General features: G+C 36.2%; 1 long non-coding RNA gene across 1 annotated transcript in view; it reads right to left on the bottom strand.

Annotated features, from left to right (window-relative positions):
* The window catches only part of LOC309651899, a 116,763-nt gene extending 95,110 nt beyond the window's left edge, over positions 1–21,653 (bottom strand). Inside the window, exon 1 of the long non-coding RNA XR_014258449.1 lies at positions 16,643–21,653. This is a non-coding gene — a long non-coding RNA (uncharacterized lncRNA). The remainder of the gene's footprint in view (positions 1–16,642) is intronic.
* Positions 21,654–24,101: the final 2,448 nt, after the last annotated feature.

Below are 24,101 nucleotides of genomic sequence, written 5' to 3'. Positions count from 1 at the left end.
GTCATTTTCACAATATTGAATCTTCCAATCCAAGAATATGGTATATCTTTCCATCTATATGTGTAATATTTTATTCCTTTCATCAGCATCGTATAGTTTTCTGAGTATAGGTCTTTTGCCTTCTTAGGTAGGTTTATTCCTAGGTATTTTATTCTTTATGATGTGATGGTAAATGAGATTGTTTCCTTGATTTCTTTTTCGTAAATTTTGTTGTTATTGTATAGAAATGCAAGAGACTTCTATGTATTAATTTTGTATCCTGCAACTTTACCAAATTCATTGATGAGCTCTAGTAGTTTCCTGGTAGTATCTTTACGGTTTTCTATGTTTAGGGTTTTCTATGTTTCTATGTTATTGGGAAACACTGACAGTTTACTTCTTCTTTTCCAATTTGGATTCATTTTATTTATTTTTCTTCTCTGATTGTCATGGCTAGGACTTCCAAAACTATGTTGAATAATAGTGGCGAGAGTGGACATCTTTGTCTTGGTCCTGATCTTAGAGGAAATGCTTTCAGTCTTTCACCATTGAGAATGATGTTTCCTGTGGATTTGTCATATATGGCCTTTATTATGTTGAGCTAAGTTCCCTCTATGCCCACTTTCTGGGAAGTTTTTATAATAAGTGGATGTGGAAATTTGTCAAAATCTTTTTCTGCATCTATTGAGATGATCATATGATTTTTATTCCTCAATTTGTTGATGAGGAGTAGATTTGAAGATATTAAAAAATCCTTGCATCCCTGGGATAAGTCCCACTTGATCATGGTTGGGATGATCCTATTAATGTGTTGCTGGATTTGGTTTGATAGTATTTGGTTTATGGTCATCAGTGATGTTAGCCTGTAACTTTCTTTTCTTGTGATAACTTTGTCTGGTTTTGGTGTCAGGGTGATGCTGGCTTCATAGAATGACCTTGGGTGTGTTTCTTCCTCTGCAATTTTTTGGAAGAGTTTCAAAGGGGTAGGTGTTAACTCTTTTCTACAAGTTTAATTGAATTTGCCTGTAAAGACATTTGGCCCTGGACTTTTGTTTTTTGGAAGATTTTTAATCACAGTTTCAATTTCAGTACTTGTGATTTTTCTGTCCATATTTTCTATTTCTTCTTGGTTCAGTCTTGGAAGGTTGTATCTTTCTAAGAATTTGTCCATTTGTTCTAGGTTGTCCATTTTATTGGTGTATAGTTGCTTGCAGTAATCTCTTATGATTCTTTGTATTTCTGTGGTGTCTGTTGTAACTTCTTCTTCATTTCTAATCTTTTGATTGAAGCCCCCTCTCTTTTTCTTTTGATGAGTCTGGCTAAAAGTTTATCAATTTTGTTTATCTTCTGAAATATACAGCTTTTAGTTTCATTGATCTTTGTTGTTGTTTGCTTTGTCTCTATTTCATTCATTTATGCTCTGATCTTTATGATTTCTTTTCTTCTACTAACTTTGGCATTTGCTTGTTCTTCCTTCTCTAGTTGCTTTAGGTGTAAGGATAGGTTGTTTGAGATTTCTCTTCTTTCTTGAGGTAAGGTTGTATTGCTATAAACGTTCCTCATATAACTGCTTTTGCTGCATCCCATAGGTTTTGGATCATGGTATTTTTGTTCTCATTTGTCTCTGGTTATTTTTTGATTTCCTCTTTGTTTTCTTCATTGATCCATTGATTATTTAATAACATATTGCCCATGTGTTTTTGTTTTTTACGGGTTTTTTCCCCTATAATTGATTTCTAAGCTCATAACATTGTGGTCAGAAAAGATGCTTGATATGGTTTCAATTTTCTTAAATTTTCTGAGGCTTGATTTGTGACCCAAGATATGATCTATTGTAGAAAATGTTCCACGTGCACTTGACAAGAAAGTGTATTCTGCTGCTTTCAGATGGAATGTCCTATAAATATCAATTAAGTCTACCTGGTCTAATGTGTCATTTAAATCTTCTGTTCCCTTTTTAATTTTCTGTTTGGGTGATCTATCCATTGGTGTAACTGGGGTGTTAAAGTTCCCCACTCTTATTGTGTTACTACTGCTTTACCTTTTTATGGCTGTTAGCATTTGCCTTATATATTGAGGTGCTAGTATGTTGGGTGCATATATATTTACAATTGTTATGTCTTCTTCTTGGCTTGATCTCTTGATCGTTATATAATCTCCTTCCTTGTCTCATGTAACAGTGTTTATTTTAAAGTCTATTTTGTCTGATATGAGTATTGCTACTCCAGCTTCATTTTGATTTCCATCTGCATGGAATATCTTTTTCCATCCCTTCACTTTCAGTCTGCATGTGTCCCTAGGACTGAAGTGGGTCTCTTGTAGACAGCATATTTACAGGTCTTGTTTTTGTATCCATTCGGCCAGTCTGTGCCTTTTGTTTGGAGCATTTAATGCATTTACATTTAAGGTAATTATCAATGCGTATGTTCCTATTACCATTTTCCTAATTGTTTTGGGTTTGTTTTTGTAGGTCTTTTCCTTCTCTTGTGTTTCCTGCCTAGAGAAGTTCCTTTAGCATTTATTGTAAAGCTGGTTTGGTGGTGCTGAATTCTCTTAGCTTTTGCTTGTCTGTAAAGGTTTTAATTTCTCCGTCGAATCTGAATGAGATCCTTCCTGGGTAGAGTAATCTTGCTTGTGCCTTCTTCCATATCAAAGCAATCTACAGATTCAGTGCAATCCCTATCAAACTACCAATGGCATTTTCACAGAACTAGAACAAAAAATTTCGCAGTTTGTATTGAAACACAAAAGACCCCGAATTGCCAAAGCAATCTTGAGAAAGAAAAACGGAGCTGGAGGAATCAGTTTCCCTGACTTCAAACTGTACCACAAAGCTACAGTAATCCAGACAGTATGGTACTGGCACAAGAACAAAAATATAGATCAATGGAACAGGATTGAAAGCCCAGAGATAATCCCACCAAATATGGTCTACTTTTCTTTGACAAAGGAGGCAAGAATATACAATGGAGAAAAGACAGCCTGCCAATAAGTGGTGCTGGGAAAACTAGACAGCTACACGTAAAAGAATGAAATTAGAACACTTCCTAACACCACACACAAAAGTAAACTCAAAATGGATTAAAGACCTATATGTAAGACCAGACGCTATAAAACTCTTGGAGGAAAACATAGGCAGAACACTCTATGACATAAATCACAGCAAGATCCTTTTTGACCCACCTCCTAGAGAAATGGAAATAAAAACAAAAATAAACAAATGGGACCTAATGAAACATTATAGGTTTTTGATGTCTGGTTACCATGGAGTTTATGTATGTTGATCTATAGCTATATCTACCTGTTTTAAACTGTTGGCCTTTTAAGTTCAAATACATTTGAAAATATCTACCTTTTTTACTTGCTTCCCCACATTTTGTTTTTTTGATGTCATATTTTACATCTTTCATGTTTATCACCTGCTATAGTCACTTTTACAATTTTAAAAATCTTTTAGTTGTTATACTGTCTTATTTAAGTTGTTGATCCTCAGTTCTTACTACATCTTTGCCTTTCCTAGTGGGACTTTCTCTTTCATATATGTTATTACTTCTTGTCAACTTAGAGGAGACCATTCAACATCACTTTTAAGGTAGGTTTAGAATTGATGAACTCTTCCAGTTTTTTCTTGTCTGAGAAGTTCTTTATCTCTCCTTCTACTCTAAATGGTATCTTGCTGAATAGAGTATTCTAGGTTGCAGGTTTTCACCTTTCACCACTTTGAATATATCATGTCACTCACTCTGGCCTGCAAAGTTTCTTCAGATAAATCAGTTGATAGCCTTTTGGGGATTCCCTTGTATATGACTCTTTGTATTTGCCTTGATGGCGTTATCTTTAACTGTTGTCATTTTAATTTTGATATGTCTTTGGGTCTGTTTTGGTTCATCTTGCTTGGGACCCTCTGAGTTTCTTGTACCTGAAGGATGTCTGTTTCCTTCTTCAGGTTAGGGAAGTTTTCAGCACAGATTTTTTAAAATACGTTTTTGATCCCTTTCTCTCTCTTTTCCTTCTGTGACCCTATAATATATGAATGTTGTACGCTTAATGTTACCCAAGAGATCTCTTAACTTCCTTCCATTTTTTTAAAATTTGTTTTTCCTTTTGCTGTTCTGATTTGGTGATTTCCATTATTCTTTCTTCTAGATTTTATGTGTTTTTCTGTTGTTTAGTCTGCTATTCAATCTTTCTATTGTGTTTTTCTTTTTATTTTTCAGCTATTGAATTCTTTATTTCTGATTGGGTCTTTTTTATTTTTTAGTTCCTTGTTAAAGGGTTCACTGTGTACTTCAATTCCTGTCCCTAATTAAGTTAACATTTTTATTTCTAATGTTTTGAAGTTTTACCTGGTAAGTTATTTATTACTGCTGCATTATTTTTTCAAGGGTTTTCTATTGCTCTTTCAATTGAGAATAGTTCCTCTGCCTTTTCATTTTGCTTAAGTTTATCTCCCTCTGTGAGCTTAGATGAAACTGTTCCTTATTGTGGTCTTGAAGGAGTGTTTTTATGTTGGAGCATTCCTGTACAGATTGCATATGCCTAATATCTTTGGTGGGAGAGCTGGATTTGACATGGATGCAAGTCATGTATTCCTTCAAGGTATGCTGGCAGCTATCCACTTGGTATGGGATGGGGCTGGAGAAGGAATGACTAAAACTGGTGCCAGGTGTGAGGTGGGACTTACTTACCCTCTGGTCAGTGGCTGTCACTGCCCTATCATGTGTGAGATGTGATCCCAAGTTGCTGGAGAAGAAATCCTGATGGTCAGTCTTGAGCTGGCTTTGTTCCCATTAAGTGTGTGTTTTCCTCTCTCTTTGAACTGTGACCCTTGCCCCAGAGTGAAGAAGAGCTTAAGCAAGTGGGGCTCTCCACAAACAGAAGTCTGATGCTCTGCCTGTGAAGTTGCCCACTGCTCTGCTCAAATGCTGCCTCAAGCTCCCTTTTTCCTTTATATCCAATCACTGCCACCTACCTCTGCAGCCCTCACCCTGTTGGGGAACCACTCAGCAGGGCAGGCAAAGCTCGCATGTCTTCTTGGTGCATAGGGGGTGATGAGCTGTGGTGGAGTGGGCTGCTGTCAGAAATCTGGGATGCTTCTGAAGCACTGTTTGAGTAAGCACAATGGCTGCTGCTGCCCCCACAGGTTCTGCCTCAGGCCTGGGTAGCCTCTTTGTCCCACTGTTGAGTCTTTTCCCTGGTGGTGACCACACCAGATTCAGTGCTACGCTGTGACATGAAGTGAGTGGGGCTGTAGTGTTCACTCAGCTTGTGCTGGACCACTCAGTGAGGTGGTTTCAGGATACCCAGCAGCTGTTAGTGCAGACCTCTCTCTGCTCTGCCTTGTGGAATAGCCAGTGTGCGCAGGCTCCTCACTAGCAGAGTACAGGCTTTCCACAGTCCTTCTTTTACCCTAGTGCTCCTCCAACCAGCCAAGTGGGCTTGTCACTTCTGTGTAGGACCCCAGGACTGAGGTGCCCAATCTGTGGCTCAAACAACTCACTTCCCAGGGCAGGTGTCCACCCATGTAATCTTCCTTTTTCTCTGAGCCCCCGGCCAGGCGCCCAGTTAACATCCAATCACTTTTCTTCTCTCCTACCCAATTACTTGTGTATCTTTCTTACAGACTTGTTTCTACAGTAGTCATTCTGACAGCTTCCAGTTAGTTTTAAATGAGAATTGTTTCACATGTAGATGTATTTTTGATGTATTTGTGGTGGGAGGTGAGTTCCACATCCTCTTACTCTGCCATTTTGATCCCACTTCCTTCTTAAAATATTATTTTGAAACTTCCTTTATTAATGATAGAATTTCGTTATAATGTTTCCTCTCAGCCTTGTTTTATCTTATTCTACGAATTTTTATATATTGTATTTCACTTACATTTAATTCAAATTTTATTTTATGTTTACCATTAGACTTTCTTTTCAAACCATGGATTATTTAGAAGTATAATGTTTAGTTTCCATGTGTCTGAATATATTCTTTTTATCTTTATTTTATTGATTTTTAGTTATACTCTATTGCAGTCAGATAACAGTGTGTATGATTTCAATTCTTTTAAATTTGTTTTGGTTTATTTCATTACACATGATGTCTTCATATATTTTTTGTAGGAGCTTGAAATTATGTGCAGTTTTGACAGGGATACCACAGGAGGGTTATATATTAATTTTAGCATTGAGATCAGTAAATATGTTATGTATACTGAAAGACAGGCTTCTTTCTGTTAGAGTAAGAGTTTATCAATATGGAAAGGAGGAATGTTAGAACAAACCCTGTGGTCTTGGATTGAAATAAAAGGTATCAGCATAAACTGCTTTTTAAATATATAAAAATTGATATAGAAATATATATGTGTGTGTGTTTAAATGTCTATTTCCTAGCCTTGGGTTCTAAGAGAGCCCAGAAGCACTTACATCTTAGGGACAATGAATGAAAGTAGCAACCAAAATTTTGTTTCTAAAAGTCATTTTCCACTAAAAGGAAAAAGAGATCTTTGGACAAATGCCTAATTTGAGGTTTCTGAGTGGTCCTGGCACACTTTTCTGTGCCAGAACTCACCTGAAATTTCCTCTGAACAGTTCAGAAACAAATTATGCGTGTGTGTGTGTGTGTATGTGTGTGTGTGTGGCGGGTAAACGGGTGCTTATAAGAGATAAAGCAAATGTAGTAAAATGTTCACATTTGGGGGATGTGGATAAAGAGTGGCCATGATTTTTTTTTCTATTTTTGTAACATTTTTGTAAATTTTGATATAATTTTAAAATAAAACCAATATATAAACATTCTATTGATACCCATTTCTAACAGTAATTTGGAGTGTGTGTGTGTGTGTGTGTGTGTGTGTGTGTGTGTGTGAGTGAGAAAGAGAGAGAAGAGAGAATCAACAACCTACCAATCCTTATGGTGCTTATTGTAATCTCTGTCATAGTAGGAGGACATAGATTGAAAAAAAAGTATGCAATATATCTTTTTTGGCTTTAATACAAACTGTAGGGAAAAAACCTTGATAAATATATATTTTTTTACCAGTAGAGAGGTGCTGAAAAAATTGCTAATAAGCAGTAGAGAAGGTGTTTAGCACTGCACTATAAGATAAATTGTTAAATTTTTATCTGAATTAGTCTAAAATTTACTTTTCTAGAAATACTAACCACTTGTCCTTAGCAGAGGTTGCAAACTGACATTCTGTGGGCCAAACATAACACTTAGGTATGTTTTATTTGGCCTGTAAATTGATGGCTTATTCACTGTTCTTTGTAGAAATGAGAAAACTATGGACAGAGAGGTGAAAGTTACTTGCCAAAAGTCACAATGCAGTAAGTGGAAAAGTTAAGGTTTGAACTCTGGTGGTCTAGCTCCAGAATTTGTTCTTTTAACCATTATTCTAGAATGCTAGAATCAAGTTGTTTATTTGCCAAACTCCCATTTACCTACGTTAACCAGCTTTCACATTCGTTTAATTTTTATTTTGAAATAATTCCTAAAACGAGCACATAGGATGTTGTAAAAATAGCACATAGAGCTCTGCAAACACTTCCTTGAGCTTCCCTCAGTGGTGACATATAACTTGTAATACAATATAAAAACCTAGAAATTGACATTGACACAATGTCATTAGCTACACTGAAACCTTTACTCAGTTTTCATACTTTTTTCATACACTTGTGTGTGTGTGTATGTGTAGTTGTGTGTAATTTGGTTACATGTATAATTTGTGTAACCACCATAGCAATCAAGACACAAAAAGATACAGAACTGGTCAGTCACTACAAAGGAATTGGCTCATGTTACTCTTTTTATAGTCACGCTCACTTCCCCACATCAATCTCTATCCTGTGGTATCCACTAATGTACTCTCCATTTCCACAATTCTGCCATTAAGAATGTTATATAAATGTTCTTATATACTATGTAATGTTTTTAAATTAAACTTAAAAGTATTTTGAGATAATTACGGTTTCACATGCAGTTGTAAGAAATGATACAGAGTCCCAATTCACTCTTTGCCCAGTTTCACCAGTGATAATATCTTGCAAAACTGCAATACAATATCACAATCAGGATTTTGACATTGATACAGTCCAGATACACAATATTTCCGTCATCACAAGGAACCCTCCTGTTGCCCTTTTATACTCAATCACTTCCCTGTTTCCTCCACAACCCTCCTTTCTACCAATGGCACTACTAATCTGTTCTTCATTTCTATTATTTTGTAATTTCTTAGATGTTTTGTAAATGCAACCACAGAGCATATAAATTTTTTGGATTGCATTTTTTCACTCAACATAATTCCATGGATATTCATCCAAGTTGTTGCATGCACCAAAATCTTGCTCCTTTGCACTGTCATTATTACATGGTACATATATATACACATTACAGTTTGCTTAAACCATTCATCTATTAAAGGGCATCTAGGGAATTTCCAATTTGGGGTTATTAAAAAATAACAATTCATTGACAACAAGGCCTTTATTACCCCCTCTGGTACCAGCAAGTCACACATTGAATGGGGGCCACTCTCCCCACAGCCATCTCTGAGCTGGTGAGTAAGGGATGGTAGGTGAGTAAGTTAAAGTGACACAACACTATCTTACTGAAATTTAACAGTTTCTATCTTCAGTAAGCATTGTTGCAAGGCTTTGAGTATATTCTAGGGCTCCAAAACTTTTTATTCTGATTGGTTTTTCCAGCATTGGGCAGATGGAAATTTGGATTCCCCTACACCACCATTTTCCATTTTCAACATTACTCCCCTTGTTCATGTCTTTTGACTATTTGCTATTTGTTTTTTGGTTTTTTCTTTGATTTTTTAACTTTTGTGTTTGGAGAGTTCTTTATATATTCTATATACTAGTCCTTTGTCAGATATGTGGTTTACAAAAATTTCCCCAAGTTTGTAGCTTGTCTTTTCATCCTCATAACTTGATCTCTCACAGAGCAAAAGTTTTTATTTTGATGTCCAAATTCTCAAATTTTCCTTTTAAGGGCTGTAGGTTGCATTGGTGTCTTATGTAAGAACTTTTCACTTTGTTCTAAGTTAGTAAGATTTTCTCTTATTTAAAAAAGTGTTTTATAGCTTTACATTTATACATAAACCTATGATCCATTTGATAGTTAAATTTTGAATAAGACAAAGATTTTTTTTTCTTGCCTATGGTTATTTACTTGTAATTCCTTAAGTTGAAAAAAAAACTGTCTTTAATAAATTGCTTTTTGCACCTTTGCAAAATCAGGTGGGCATATTTATGTGGGTCTATTTTTTGGTTAGTGTGTTTTATTCATCCTTGTGTTTATTCATCCTCCAATACCTAAGTGTCTTGATTGTTGCAGCTATAGAATAAGCCTATCATTGATAAGAGTGATTCCTTACACTTTATTCTTTTTCAAAATTATTTTAGCTATGTTGCATTTCTCTATATATTTTAGAATAAACTTTTCTATATCTACAAAAATTTTGGTTGGGATTTTGGTAGAAACTGAACTTAAATATATAGATCAATTTGGAGAATATTAACTTTTTTTATAATATTGACCATTCCAATCCTTGACCACAGTGCATGTCTCTATTTATTTATCAATATATGTTCTTTGTTTTACTTCATCAGTATTTTGTAGTTCTCAGCTTACATATTCCGTATGTGGTTTGCTAGACTCATACCTAATATTTTATTTTTGTGCATTTTATAGTATTGTTTTCCATTTTAATTTAATTTTAATTTCCACATATGTAATTCTGGTAAACAGAAATATGACATTTTTGTATGTTAATAATATATTGTTGATTATCTTAATACTAGTTCTAACAATTGTTGAGAGGGCGGTTTTGAGGTCAGTGACAATACTTTTGGACTTGTCTCTTTCCCTAAGTTCCATGAGTCTTTACATCTTATAATATAAATCCCTGTTGATTTTTGGTCTATTTTTAATCAAGGTGTTTGTTTGTTTTCTTATTGCTTGGTTTTAAGAGTTCTTTGTGTACTTTGGATAATAGTCCTTTATAAAATGTGTCTTTTGCTAATATTCTTACTTAACCTGTGGTTATTCTCTAGTTCTCTTGATAGTGTCATTTGCAGAGCAGAAGCTTTTAATTTTAACAAAGTACAGCTTATCAATTATTTTGTTTATCTATTGTCTCTTTGGTATTGTATCCAAAAAGGCATCACCATACACAAGATCATTTTGGTTTTCTCCTATATTATCTTTTAGGAGTTTTATAATTTTGTATTTCACACTTAAGTCTACAATCTATTTTGAGTTAATTTTTGTGAAATGTATAATATCTGTTTCTAGATTATTTTTTCTTTTTGCATGTGGATGTCTAGTTGTTCCAGTACAATTATAATTCCTTTTTCTCCTTTATATTGCCTTTGCTCCTTTGTCAAAGATCAGCTGACCATATTTATGGGGTTTATTTCTGGGCTTTCTATTTTGTTCCACAGATTTCTTTGCCTATTTTTCCCCAATACCATATTGTCATAAATACTTTTGCTTTATTGTAATCTTTAAGTCAGGAATATCAGCACTCTAACTTTGTATTTCTTTAATAAGGTGTTGGCTATTTTGTGTCTTTTACCTTTCTGTGTAAACTTTAGATTAAGCTTGTCAAAATCCATAAAATAATTTGCTGAGATTTGGATTGGGGATACACTGAATATATAGGGCCAGTTGAAAAGCAATAACATATTGATAATAGTGTCTTCCTATCCTTGAACATGGAATATCTCTCCATTTATTTAGTTCTTTTTTATTTTCTTTGTCAGACTTTTGTAGTTTTCCTCATATAGATCTTGTACATATTATGTTAGATTTATACCTCAGTATCTCATTTTTGTGTGTATCAATGTAAATGGTATCTTGTTTTAATTTCAAATTTCGCTTGTTCTTAATTGGTATATACGAAAGCAATTTAGTTTTATATAATAACCTTGTATCCTGCAAGCTTTCTGTAATTGTTTATTATTTCCTGTCTCTTTTGTATATTCTTATAGATGAACTTATCATCTGTGATCAAAGACAATTTTTATCTTCCTTTCCAATCTGTATAACATTTATTTCATTTTCTTCCTTTATTTCATTACCAAGGTCATAAAGTGCAGTATTGAAAAGACATGGTAAGGGGACATCCTTTTCTTGTATGTGATCTTAGTGGGAAAGCTTCCAGTTTCTCACCATTAAGTATAGTGTTAGTTGTGTGTATTTTGTAGTCTTTATCAAGCTGTGAAAGCTCTATTCTGATCTTACTTTACTGAGAGTTTTATCATATATGGGTATGGAATCTGCTCAAATGTTTTTTTCTTCCTCTATTGATATGATCATATGATTATTCTTGCTTAGTCTGTTGATATGGTAGATTACATTAATTGATTTTAGAATGTTGAACCAGCTTTGCATACCTGGGACAAATTCCACTTGGTCTTGGTGTATAATTCTTTTTAGACTCTTTTGGATTTGACTTGCTAATATTTTGCTGAGAATTTCATGTTCGTGAAAAATATTGGTTTGTAGTTTTCTTTACTTCTAATATCTTTGTCTGATTTTGGGGTTAGGATAATGTTGTTCTCCTAAAATTAGTAAAAATATATATTCCCTCAGCTTCTATACTCTGAAAGAGATTTAAGAGACTCAGTATAATTTCTTTCTTAAATGTTCGGTAGAATTCACCAGTGAACCTGTCTGGTCCAGGTGCTTTCTGTATTGGAAATTTATTAGTTATTTATTTTATTCATTAATAGATATAGGCCTATTCAGATTGTTTAATCTTTTTGAATTTTGGTAAATTACATCCTTTAAAATATTGGTCCATTTCATCTAAGTTATAATTGTGGGCATAAAGTTGTGCATAGTATTTTTTCTCCTTTTAATGCCCATACCTTTAGCATTTATGTCCTTTTCGTTTCTGATACTAATAATTTGTGTTCTAGCTTTTTTTATTAGTTGACCTGACTAGAGGCTTATCAGTTTTATTGATCTTTTCAAAGACCAAGCTTCTTATTTCTTTGATTTTATCTATTGATTTCTTGCTTTGAATTTCATTGATTTCTACTCTAATTCTTATTTCTAATCCTAACTTTGAGTTAATTTATCCTTCTTTTTCTAGTCATACAAGATAGAAACTTAGATTATTGATTGTAGATCTTCCTTCCTTTCTCATACATGCCTTCAATGCTGTAAATTTCCTTCTAGGTACCACTGTCACTGCATGCCACTAATTTTGATAAGTTGTGTTTTTATTTTCATGTGGTTCAAAATATAATTACATTTCTTTTGATATTTCCACTTTAATTCATTTTTTTTGAAGTGTGTTGTTTAATCTCCACATGCTCTGGAATTTTCCACCTATCTTTATGTTTTTGTTTATAGTTTAGCTCCCTTGTTAACGTCTGCTCCCTGGTAGTCTGAGAGCAGAGATTGTATGATTTCTATTATTTTAAATTTGTTAAGATGTGTTTTATAGCTGAGAATTTGTTCTATATTGATGAGTTTTCCATGTGAGCTTGAGAAAAATGTGTATTGTGTTTTCGGATGAAGTGTTCTAAAGATGTCCATTATCTCTAGTTGATTAACAGTGTTGAGTTCAACTATCTCCTTACTGATTTTCTGCTGGATCTGTCCATTTCTGAGAAAGAGGTGTTAAAGTTTCTAACTATAATAGTGGATTTATGTATCTCTACTATCAGATTTTGCCTCATGTAGTTTTATGCTGTGTTTTTAGGTGTATACATATTGAAAACTATACTCTTGGAGAATTGGTCCTTTTTCTGTACGTAATGCCCCTTCTTAATCCTGATAATTCTCCTTACTTTGAAGTCTGCTGTGTCTGAAATTAATCTAGCCACTCTTGCATTCTTTTGACTAGTGTTATTATGGAATATTTTCCTTATCCATTTATTTGTATCTGTATGTGCCTTTATATGTATATATATATATATATATTTTAACATCTTTAATGGCGTATAATTGCTTTACAATGGTGTGTTAGTTTCAGCTTTTTAACAAAGTGGATCAGTTACACATATACATGTGTCTCCACATCTCTTCCCTCTTGCGTCTCCTTCCCTCTCACCCTCCCTATCCCACCCCTCTAGTGGTCACAAAGCACCGAGCTAATCTCCCTGTGCTATGCAGTTGCTTCCCACTAGCTATCTATTTTACATTTGGTAGTGTATATATGTCCATGCCACTTTCTCACTTTGTCCCAGCTTACCCTTCCCCCTCCCCATATCCTCAAGTCAATTCTCTAGTAGGTCTGTTTCTTTATTCCTGTCTTGCCCCTGGTTCTTCATGACCATTTTTTTCTTTTTTCTTTTGATTCCATATATATGTGTTAGCATAAGGAGTGTTCTAATTTCATACTTTTACATGTAGCTGTCCAGTTTTCCCAGCATGACTTATGGAAGAGGCTGTCTTTTCTCTATTGTATATTCTTGCATCCTTTGTCATAAATTAGATGACCATATGTGTGTGGGTTTATCTCTGGAGTTTCTATCCTGTACCATTGATCTATATTTCTGTTTTTGTGCCAGTACCATACTGCCTTGATTACTGTAGATTTGTAGTATAATATGAAGTCAAGGAGTCTGATTCTCCAGCTCCGTTTTTCTTTTTCAAGATTGCTTTGGCTATTTGGGGTCTTTGTGTTTCCATACAAATTGTAAATTTGTTTGTTCTAATTCTGTGAAGAATGTCATTGGTAATTTGATAGAGATTGCATTGAATCTGTAGATTGCTTTGGGTAGTATAGTCATTTTCACAATGTTGATTCATCCAATCCAAGAACATGGTATATTTCTCCATCTGTTTGTGTCATTTTTTATTTCTTTCATCGGTGTTTTATAGCTTTCTGAGTACAGGTTTTTTACCTCCATAGGCAGGTTTATTCCTAGGTATTTTATTCTTTCCATTGCAATTGTAAATGGGATTGTTTCCTTAATTTCTCTTTCTGATTTTTCGTTGTTAATGTGTAGAAATGCAAGAGATTACTTTGCATTAATTTTGTATCCTGCAACCATACCAAATTCATTGATTCTAGTAGTTTTCTGGTGGCATCTTTAGAATATTCTATGTATAGTATCATGTAATCTGCAAACAGTGACAGTTTTACTTCTTTTCCCATTTGATTCCTTTTATTTCGTTTTCTTCTCTGATTGCTGTGGCTAGGTCTTCCAAAACTATATTGAATAATAGTGGTGAGAATGGACATCTTTGTCTTGTTCCTGGCCTTATAGGAAATGCTTTCAGTTTTTCACCATTGAGAATGATGTTTGCTGTTGGTTTGTCATATATGTCTTTTATTATATTGAGGTAGGTTCCCTCTATGCCCATTTTCTCGAGAGTTTTTAGCATAAATGGTGTTGAATTTTGTCAAAAGATTTTTCGGCATCTATTGAGATGATCATATGGTTTTATTCCTTAATTTTTTAATATGGTGTATCACATTGTTTGATTTGCATATATTGAAGAATCCTTGCATTTCTGGGATACCTCCCAATTGATCATGGTATATGATCCTTTTAATGTGTTGTTGGATTCTGTTTGCTAGTTTTTTGTTGAGGATTTTTGCGTCTATGTTCATCAATGATACTGGTCTGTAAGTTTCTTTCCTTGTGATAACTTTGTGCCTTTATATTTAAAGAGGGTTTCTTGTAGACAACATATAGTTGGGTTATGGATTTGAACCACTCTAAAAATCTCTTTTCTATTTATATTTAATTTTTATCCTTATGACAGTCCCTCTTTATTTCCAGTGATATTTTTATTTTTTATTTTTATTGAAGTATAGTTGATTAACAATGTTTTGTTAGTTTCTGCTGTACAGCAACGTGAATCAGTTATACATTACATATGTCAACTTTTTAAAAATTCTTTCCCCATATAGGTCATTACAGAGTATTGAATACATTTCCCTGTGCTATATGGTAGGTCATTACTAGTTATCTATTTTATATATAATAGTATGTATATGTCAATACCAAGCTCGCAATTTATCCCTACCCCCAATACCTGGTACCATAAGTTTGTTTGCTACATCTGTAACTCTATTTCTGCTTTATAGATAAGTTCATGTTTATATTGCACATATAAGAGATATCATGGAAAGAGGAAAAGATGGCGGAAGAGTAAGACCCAGAGATCACCTTCCTCCTCAGAGATACATCAGAAATACATCTACACGTGGAACTGCTCCTATAGAACACTCACTGAATGCTGGCAGAAGACGTCAGACCTCCCAAAAGGCAAGAAACTCCCTCACGTACCTGGGTAGGGCAAAAGAAAAAAGACAAAACACAGACAAAAGAATAGGGACGGGACCTGCACCAGGTGGAGGGAGCTGTGAAGGAGGAAAGGTTTCCAAACACTAGGAAGCCCCTTTGCAGTTGGAGACTGTGGGTGGTGGAGGGGGGAAGCTTCGGAGCCATGGAGGACAGCACAAAAACAGGGGTGTGGAGGGCAAGCTAAGAGATTCCCGCACAGAACATCGGTGCCGAGCAGCACTCACCAGCCTGAGAGGCTTGTCTGCTCACCTGCCGGGGTGGGCAGGGGCTGGGAGCTGAGGCTCGGGCTTCCTTCAGATTGCAGGGAGAGGACTGGGGTTGGCAGTGTGAACACAGCCTGAAGGGGTTCGTGCACCACAGCTAGCCGAGAGGAAGACTGGGAAAAGGTCTGGAGCTGCTGAACAGGCAAGAGAGTTTTTCTTGCCTCTTTGTTTCCTGGTGCGTGAGGAGAGAGGATTCAGAGCGCCACCTAAACGAGCTCCAGAGACGGGCTCAAGCCGAGGCTATCAGTGCAGACCACAGAGACGGGCATGAGATGCTAAGTCTGCTGCTGCCGCCACCAAGAAGCCTGTGTGCAAGAACAGGTCACTATCCACACCGCCACTCCCGGGAGCCTGTGCAGCCTGCCAATGCCAGGGTCCCGTGATCCAGAGACAACTTCCCCTGGAGAACGCACGGCGCACCTCAGGCTGCTGCAACGTCACGCCGGTCTCTGCCTCTGCAGGCTCACCCCGCATCTGTACCCCTCCCTCCCCCTGGCATGAGTGAGCCAGAGCCCCCGAAGCAGCTACTCCTTTAACCCCGCCTGTGTGAGTGAAGAACAGACACCCTCAGGCGACCTACACGCAGAGGAATGGCCAGATGCAAAGCTGAACCCCGGGAGCTGTGCAAACAAAGAAGAGAAACGGAAATTTCTCCAAGCAGCCTCAGAAACAGCGGATGAAAGCTCCACAAACAATTTGATGTGCCTGCATCTGTGGAATACCTGAATAGACAACAAATCATCCCAAATTGATGATGTGGACTTTGGGAGAAAGATATATTATTTTTTCCCCTTTTCCTCTTTTTGTGAGTGTGTATGTGTATGTTTCTGTGGGAGATTTTGTCTGTATAACTTTGTTTTCACCATTTGTCTTAGGGTTCTATCCGTCCGTATTTGTTTTTAATTCAAAAATATTTTTTCTTAATAATTATTTGTTATTTTTTATGTTTTATTTTAATAACTTTATATTATTTTATCTTATTTTATTTTATCCTCTTTCTTTCTTTCTTTCTTTCTATTTTTTCCCTTTTATTCTAAGCCGTGTGGATAAAAGGCTCTTGGTGCTCCAGCCAGGCATCAGGGCTGTGCCTCTGAGTTGGGAGAGTCAACTTCAGGACACTGGTCCACAAGAGACCTCCCAGATCCACGTAACACCAAATGGCGAAAATCTCCCAGAGATCTCCATCTCAACACCAAGACACAGCTTCACTCAATGACGAGCAAGTTACAGTGCTGGACACCCTATGCCAAACAACTAGCAAGACAGGAACACAGCCCCATCCATTAACAGAGAGGCTGCCTAAAATCATAATAAGTCCACACACACACCCCAAAACACACCACCAGACATGGACCTGCCCACTAGAAAGACAAGATCAAGCCTCATCCACCAGAACACAAGTACTAGTCCCCTCCACCAGGAAGCCTACACAACCCACTGAACCAACCTTAGCCACTGGGGACAGATACCAAAACAAAAGGAACTACGAACCTGAAGCCTGCAAAAAGGAGACCCCAAATACAGTAAGATAAGCAAAATAAGAATACAGAAAAACACACAGCAGATGAAGGAGCAAGGTAAAAATACACCAGACCTAACAAATGAAGAGGAAATAGGCAGTCTACCTGGAAAAGAATTCAGAATAATGATAGTAAAGATGATCCAGAATCTTGGAAATAGAATAGACAAAATGCAGGAAACATTTAACAAGGATATGGAAGAAGTAAAGAGGAACCAAGCAATGATGAACAACAGAATAAATGAAATTAAAAGTACTCTAGAAGGGATCAATAGCAGAATAACTGAGGCAGAAGCACGGATAAGTGACCTGGAAGATAAAATAGTGGAAATAACTACTGCAGAGTAGAATAAAGAAACAAGAATGAAAAGAACTGAGGAGAGTCTCAGAGACCTCTGGGACAATATTAAATGCACCAACATTCGAATTATAGGGGTCCCAGAAGAAGAAGAGAAAAAGAAAGGGCCTGAGAAAATATTTGAAGAGATTATAGTTGAAAACTTCCCTAATATGGGAAAGGAAATAGTAAATCAAGTCCTGGAAGCACAGACAGCCCCATACAGGATAAATCCAAGAAGCAACACGCCAAGATACATATTAATCAAACTATCAAAAATTAAATATAAACAAAATAAATTAAAAGCAGCAAGGGAAAAACAACAAATAACACACAAGGGAATCCCCATAAGGTTAACAGCTGATATTTCAGCAGAAACTCTGCAAGCCAGAAGGGAGTAGCAGGATATATTTAAAGTGAATCAGTTATACATATACATATATTCCCACGTCTCTTCCCTCTTGCATCTCCGTCCCTCCCACCCTCCCTATCCCACCCCTCTAGGTGGTCACAAAGCACCGAGCTGATCTCCCTGTGCTATGCGGCTGCTTCCCACTAGCTATCTATTTTACATTTGGTAGTGTGTATATGTCCATGTCACTCTCTCACATTGTCACATCTTACCCTTCTCCCTCACCATATCCTCAAGTCCATTCTGTAGTAGGACTGTGTCTTTATTCCTGTCTTGCCACTAGGTTCTTCATGACTTTTTTTTCCCCTTAGGTTCCGTATATATGTGTTAGCATACTGTATTTGTTTTTCTCTTTCTGACTTACTTCACTCTGTATTACAGACTCTAACTCCATCCACCTCCCTACAAATAACTCCATTTCATTTCTTTTTATGGCTGCGTTATATTCCATTGTATATGTGTGCCACATCTTCGTTATCCATTCATCCAATGATGGATGCTTAGGTTGCTTCCTTGTCCTGGCTATTGTAAATAGAGCTGCAATGAACATTTTGGTGCATGTCTCTTTTTGAATTATCGTTTTCTCAGGGTATATACTCAGTAGTGGGATTGCTGGGTCGTATGGTAGTTCTATTTTTAGTTTTTTAATAAATCCCCATACTGCTCTCCATAGTGGCTGTATCAATTACATTCCCACCAACAGTGCAAGAGGATTCCCTTTTCTCCACACCCTTCTCAGCATTTATTGCTTCTAGATTTTTTGATGATGGCCATTCTGACTGGTGTGAGATGATATCTCTTGGTAGTTTTGATTTGCATTTCTCTAATGATTAATGATGTTGAGCATTCTTTCCTGTGTTTGTTGGCAATCTGTATATCTTATTTGGAGAAATGACTATTTAGGTCTTCTGCCCATTTTTTCATTGGGTTGTTTGTTTTTTTGTTATTGAGCTGCATGAGCTGCTTGTAAATTTTGGAGATTAATCCTTTGTCAGTTGCTTAATTTGCAAATATTTTCTCCCATTCTGAGGGTTGTCTTTTGGTCTTGTTTATGGTTTCCTTTGCTGTGCAAAAGCTTTTAAGTTTCATTAGGTCCCATTTGTTTATTTTTGTTTTTATTTCCATCTCTCTAGGGGCTGTGTCAAAAGGTATCTTGCTGTGATTTATGTCATAGAGTGTTCTGCCTATGTTTTCCTCTAAGAGTTTGATAGTGTCTGGCCTTATATTTAGGTCTTTAATCCATTTTGAGTTTATTTTTGTGTATGGTGTTAGGGAGTGCTCTAATTTCATACTTTTACATGTACCGGTTCAGTTTTCCCAGCACCACTTATTGAAGAGGCTGTCTTTTCTCCACTGTATACGCTTGACTCCTTTATCAAAGATAAGGTGACCATATGTGTGTGGGTTTATCTCTGGGCTTTCTATTCTGTTCTATTGATCTATGTTTCTGTTTTTGTGCCAGTACCATACTGTCTTGATTACTGTAGCTTTGTAGTATAGGCTGAAGTCAGGGAGCCTGATTCCTCCTGCTCCATTTTTTGTTCTGAAAATTGCTTTGGCTATTCGGGATCTTTTGTGTTTCCATACAAATTGTGAAATTCTTTGTTCTAGTTCCGTGAAAATTGCCAGTGGTAGTTATATAGGGATTGCATTGAATCTGTAGATTGCTTTGGGTAGTAGAGTCATTTTCACAATGTTTATTCTTTAAATCTAAGAACATGGTATATCTCTCCATCTATTTGTATCATCTTTAATCTCTTTCATCCTTGTCTTATAATTTTCTGCATACAGGTCTTTTGTCTCTTTAGGTAGGATTATTCGTAGATATTTTATTCTTTTTGTTACAATGGTAAATGGGAGTGTTTTCTTAATTTCACCTTTAGATTTTTCATCCTTAGTGTATAGGAATGCAAGAGATTTCTGTGCCTTAATTTTGTATCCTGCTACTTTACCAAACTCATTGATTAGCTCTAGTAGTTTTCTTTACGAAGAAAACTACTACTACTACTAGTAGCATCTTTAGGATTCTCTATGTATAGTATCATGTTATCTGCAATCAGTAACAGCATTATTTCTTCTCTTCCAATTTGGATTCCTTTTATTTCTTTTTCTTTTCTGATTGTTGTGGTTAAAACTTCCAAATCTATGTTGAATAATAGTGGTGAGAGTGGGCAACCTTGTCTTTTTCCTGATATTAGTGGAACTGGTTTCCGTTTTTCACCATTGAAGACGATGTTGCTGTGGTTTGTCATATATGGCCTGTATTATGTTGAGGACAGTTCGCTCTATGCCTACTTTCTGCAGGGCTTTTATCATAAATGGGTGTTGAATTTTGTCAAAAGCTTTCTCTGTATCTATTGAGATGATCATATGGTTTTTCTCCTTCAATTTGTTACATGGTGTATCACGTTGATTAATTTGCATATATTGAAGAATCCTTGCAATCCTGGAATAAACCCCACTTGATCATGTTGTATGATCCTTTTAATGTGCTGTTGGATTCTGTTTGCTAGTATTTTGTTGAGGATTTTTGCATCTATGTTCATCAGGGATATTGGCCTGTAGTTTTCTTTCTTTGTGACATCTTTTTCTGGTTTTAGTATCAGGGTGATGGTGGCCTTGTAGAATGAGTTGGGGAGTGTTCCTCCCTCTGCAATATTTTGGAAGAGATTGAGAAGGATAGGTGTTAGCTCTTCTCTAAATGTTTGGTAGAATTCGCCTGTGAAGCCACCTCGTCCTGGGCTTTGTTTGTTTTAAGATTTATAATCACAGATTCAATTTTAGTGCTATTGATTGGTCTGTTCATACTTTCTATTTCTTCCTGTTTCAGTCTCGGCAGGTTGTACATTTCTAATAATTTTTCCATTACTTCCAGGATGTCCAATTTATTGGCATAGAGTTGCTTGTAGTAATCTCTCATGATCTTTTGTATTTCTGCAGTGTCAGTTGTTACTTCTCCTTTTTCATTTCTAATTCTATTGATTTGAGGCATCTCTCCTTTTTTTGATCCCTCTGGCTAATGGTTTATCAATTTTCTTTACCTTATCAAAGAACCACCTTTTAGTTTTTTTTAATTTTTTAACATCTTTATTAGAGTATAATTGCTTTACAATGGTGTCTCAATTTCTGTTTTAAAATAAAGTGAATCAGTTATACATATATATATGCCCCCATAACTCTATCCTCATGCAGCTCCCTCCCTGCCACCCTCCCTATCCCACCCCACTAGTTGTTCACAAAGCACTGAGCTCATCTCCCTGTGCTATGCGGCTGCTTCCCACTAGCTATCTATTTTATGCCTGGTAGTGTATATATGTCCATGCCACTCTCTCACTTTGGCCCAGTTTACCCATCCCCCTCCCCATATCCTCAATTCCATTCTCTAGTAGGTCTTCATCTTTATTCCCGTATTACCCCTGGTTCTTCTGGCCGTTTTCTTTTTCAAAGAAGCAGTGTTTAGTTTTACTGATCTTTGCTATCATTTCCTTCATTTCTTTGTAGTTTATTTCTCATCTGATCTTTATGACTTCTTTCCTTCTGCTAACGTTGGGGGTTTTTGGTTCTTCTTTCTCTAATTGCTTTAGGTGTAAGGTTAGGTTGTTTATTTGAGATGTTTCTTGTTTCTTAAGTTAGGATTGTATTCCGATAAACTTCCCTCTTAGAACTGCTTTTGCTGCATCCCATAGGTTTTGGGTCTTCGTGTTTTCATTGTGATTTTTTTCTAGGTATTTTTTGATTTCCTCTTTGAATTCCTCAGTAATCTCTTGCTTATTAAGTAGTGTGTTGTTCGGCCTCCATGTGTTTGTATTTCTTACAGATTTTTTCCTGTAATTGATATCTAGTCTCATAGCGTTGTTTTCGGAAAAGACACTTGATATGATTTCAATTTTCTTAAAATTACCAAGGCCTGATTTGTGACCCAAGATATGACCTATTCTGGAGAATGTTCCATGAGCACTTGAGAAGAATGTGTATTTTGTTGTTTTTGGATGGAATGTCCTATAAATATTATTTAAGTCCATCTTGTTTAACGTATCATTTAAAGCTTGTGTTTCCTCATTTATTTTCATTTTGGATCATCTGTCCATTGGTGAAAGTGGGGTGTTAAAGTCCCCTACTATGACTGCGATACTGTCGATTTCCCCTTTTATGGCTGTTAGTATTTGCCTTATGTATTAAGGTGCTCCTATGTTGGGTGCATAAATACTTACATTTGTTATCTCTTCTTCTTGGATTGATCCCTTGAACATTATGTAGTGTCCTTCTTTGTCTCTTGTAATAGTCTTTGTTTCAAAGTCTATTTTGAATGATATGAGAATTGATACTCCAGGTTGCTTTTGATTTCCATTTGCATGGGATATCTTTTTCCATCCACTCAATTTCTGTCTGCATGTGTCCCTAGATATGAATTGGGTCTCTTGTAAACAGCATATATACGTGCCTTGTTTTTGTATCCATTCCGCCAATCTATGTCTTTTGGTTGGACCATTTAAGCCATTTACATTTAATGTAATTATCAATATATATGTTCCTCTTACCATTTTCTTAATTGTTTTGGGTCTTTTCCTTTCCTTGTGTTTCCTGCCCAGAGAAGTTCCTTTAGCCTTTGCTGTAAAGCTGGTTTGGTGGTGCTGACTTCTCTTAGCTTTTGTTAGCTCTAAAGGTTTTAATTTCTCCATCAAATCTGAATGACATCCTTGCTGGGTAGAGTAATCTTGGTTGTAGGTTTTTCTCCTTCATCACTTTAAGTATTTCCTGCCACTCCCTTCTGGCTTGCAGACTTTCTGTTGAAAGATCAGCTGTTAACCTTATGGAGGTTCCCTTAAGTGTTATTTGTTGTTTTTCCCTTGCTGCTTTTAATATTGGTTGTTTGTATTTAATTTTTGATAGTTGGATTAATATGTGTCTTGGCGTGTTTCTCCTGGGATTTATCCTGTATGGGACTCTCTGTGATTCCTGCACTTGATTAACTATTTCCTTTTCCATATTAAGGAAGTTTTCAACTATAATCTCTTCAAATATTTTCTCAGTTCCTTTCTTTTTCTTCTGGGATCCCTATAATTTGAATGCTGGTGCATTTAATGTTGTCCTAGAGGTGTCTGAAAGTGTCCTCAATTCTTTTCATTTTTTTCAATTTTTTCTGCTCTGCAGTAGTTATTTCCACTCTTTTATCTTCCAGGTCACTTATCCGTTCTTCTGCCTCTGTTATTCTGCTATTGATCCCTTCTAGAGAATTTTTAATTTCATTTATTGTGCTGTTCATCACTGTTTGTTTGCTGTATAGTTCTTCTAGGTCCTTGTTAAAAGTTTCTTTTATTTTCTCCATTCAATTTCCAAGATTTTGGATCATCTTTACTACCATGATTCTGAATTCTTTTTCAGGTAGACTGCCTATTTCCTCTTCATTTGTTACGTCTGGTGGATTTTTGCCTTGCTCCTTCATCTGTGTTTTTCTCTGTCTTCTCATTTTGCTTAACTTACTGTGTTTGCGGTCTCCTTATCGCAGGCTGCAGGGTCGTAGCTCCCATTGTTTTTGGTGTCTGTCCCCAGTGGCTGGGGTTGGTTGAGTGGGTTGTGTAGGCTTCCTGATGGAGGGGACCAGTGCCTGTGTTCTGGTGCATGACACTGGATCTTGTCCTTCTGGTGTGCAGGTCCACGTCTGGTGGTGTGTTTTGTGGTGTCTGTGGCCTTTCTATAATTTTAGGCTGCCTATTTGCTAATGGATGGGGTTGAGTTCCTGTCTTGCTAGTTTTTTGACATAGGTTGTCCAACACTGTAGCTTGCTGGTTGTTGAGTGGAGCTGGGTCTTGGCTTTGAGATGTACATCTCGGGGAGATTTTCGCCATTTGATATTACATGGAGCTGGTAGGTCTCTTGTGGACCAGTGTCCTGAACTTGGCTGTCACACCTCAGTGGCACAGCACTGATGTCTGTCTGGAGCAACAAGAGCCTGTCCTCCACATGGCTCAGAATAAAAGGGAGGAAAAATAGAAAGAAAGAAATAAGAAGATAAAATAAAATAAAATAAAGTTATTAAGTAAAATATAATTATTAAGAAAAAGAATTAGTTAAGTAATTAAAAAAAAAAACGTTCAGAGAGAAACCAGGACAAATGGTAAAAGCAAAGCTATTCAGACAAAATCACACACATAAGCATACACATACCCACCCACAAAAACAGAAAAACGAAAATATATATATATATCGTTGTTACCAAAGTCCACCTCCTCAATTTGGGATAATTCATTGTCTGTTCAGGTATTCCACATATGCACATCAAGTTGATTGTGGAGATTTAATACAGGGCTCC

Source organism: Balaenoptera physalus (assembly GCF_965194825.1).
Source record: "Balaenoptera physalus genome assembly, chromosome: X".
NCBI classification, from domain to species: Eukaryota; Metazoa; Chordata; class Mammalia; order Artiodactyla; family Balaenopteridae; genus Balaenoptera; species Balaenoptera physalus.
This window is presented reverse-complemented; position numbering and strand designations above follow the sequence as displayed.